General features: G+C 35.9%; 1 pseudogene; it reads left to right on the top strand.

Annotated features, from left to right (window-relative positions):
• Nucleotides 1-1,020: 1,020 nt before the first annotated feature.
• LOC111736996 lies at nucleotides 1,021-1,139 on the top strand (annotated as a pseudogene).
• Nucleotides 1,140-1,958: the final 819 nt, after the last annotated feature.

Below are 1,958 nucleotides of genomic sequence, written 5' to 3'. Positions count from 1 at the left end.
GAGAACATGAGAAGCTGAGTAGCTCACTCAATAGTCCAATTTACAGTAGCACTTGACAGAGGGCACAGCTTGTGGCTCTCCCCATCAGCACAGCAAAAACGGTGGCCTTATCTGTCCAAGGAATTCATTGTACATCCTTGCCTGATTCAGGTCCCCAAACAATGAGCCATACAGACCCTGACTCTGATGTCCCACCAGCGTAGGGAAGCTAATTCATATCCCCATGTACTATGAGTACAGTACCCAGTCTCTACCATCCGATAAACCTGACAAGAAAATCTAGGCAAACGTGAAGCCAATTCTACAGCCTCACTTGGGCAGGGAACCAGGCCAGCAGTCCTATTCAGCTGTTGTTCTCAGCTAATAGCTCACACTATGACCACCAACCTCGGAGCTTAAATAGTTGCCTCGCCCAAAGATAGACCCTAAATCAGGCCCAACCTGTCTGAAAACCAATCAGCAGACATCTCAAGAAACCCAGACTGAGTTGATTAGTGAAGAACTGTCTCTGCCAAAGCAAACTCACAAAATCTGAAAGATCCCACCACTTACTCAAATGTGTAGATACCCACAAAAGGAATCAAGGATCATCAACAATCAGATAAATAAGACACCACCTAAGGAAACTAATAAAGCTCCAATAATAAATATTAAAAAAATGGAGATCTGTGAATCGTCAAAGAATTCAAAATTATTCTCTTAAAGTTTAGGGAACTACAAAAACACATAGACGACAAAATAAGGTTAAAACAATGAAAAATACGAAACATTAAAAAAAAAAACCAGAAATCCTAGAGCTAAAAAATACAGTAACTGAACTGAACAATTCAATAGGGAGCTTCAAAAGCAGACTCAACATAGGGAAGAAAAAGTCAGCAACCTGGAGGATAAGGCATTTGAAATTATCCAGTCAGAAGGCAAAACAAGAAAAAAAAGAATAAAAAGAGTGAAAAAATCCTACAAGACTTATGGGACACAATCAAAAGAAACAATATTTACATTAAGAAAAATCCAGAAGTAGTCTACAGCCATGCTACCCTGAACAAGCCCAATCCCTTCCGATCTTGGAAGCTAAGCAGGGTTGGGCCTGGTTAGTACTTGGATGGGAGACCACCTAGGAAGACCAGGTGCTATAAGCATAAAAAATTAAAAAATAAGGGATTGTAAGCTGACAAAGTCCTTGCAATCTGTGAGGTCAACCAAGGGTTGCCTCGCATAAAAAAAAAAAAAAAAAAAAAAATCCAAAAGAGAAAGATAAGGGGACAGAAGTATTTTTAAAGCAATAATAGCTGAAAACTTCCCAAACCTGAAAAGAAAAATATACATCCAGATTCATGAGGCCTAAAGGATTCCAAATTAATTGAACCCAAATAAGGTTACACTATGACACATTATAATTAAATAGTCAAAAGTCAAACTCAAATAATTTTAAAGGCAGTAGGAGAAAACAGAGAAGTTACATACAGAGGATTCAACATAACATTATAGGCAGATTTCTCAACAGAAACTTTTCAGGCCAGAAGAGAATGGCACAACATATCAAAAATATATGAAAGTTCTTTGAGTGGAAATAAAAGAATGCTAATTAACATCATAAAAACATAAGAAGACAAGTAAAACACATTGGTAATAGGAAATATACAGTTGAAGTTAAATTCTGTTAATATGATAATGGTAGAGCATAATTCACTTACAACTCTATTTAAAAGTTTCAAAACAAATGTAATAAAATAAGTATAACTACAATAATCTGTTATCTGTGACACAATATCAATAAACTTGTAAATTGTGACATTGATAACCTAAAATTTAAGGGAGCGGGGATTAAAAGCTAAGGAATTCTATTGAAGTTAAGCTGTTATTAGTTTACAAGAGTGCTATAATTTTACGATATTTTATGTAAGACTCATGGTGCTGTAAGGAAAAAAAATGGTAATAATTACACTAAAGAACGTAAC

Source organism: Pteropus vampyrus, unplaced genomic scaffold (genome assembly GCF_000151845.1).
Source record: "Pteropus vampyrus isolate Shadow unplaced genomic scaffold, Pvam_2.0 Scaffold1, whole genome shotgun sequence".
Taxonomy (NCBI): Eukaryota; Metazoa; Chordata; class Mammalia; order Chiroptera; family Pteropodidae; genus Pteropus; species Pteropus vampyrus.
The sequence above is the reverse complement of the archived record's forward strand: the minus strand, read 5'-3'. Positions and strand labels throughout refer to the sequence as shown.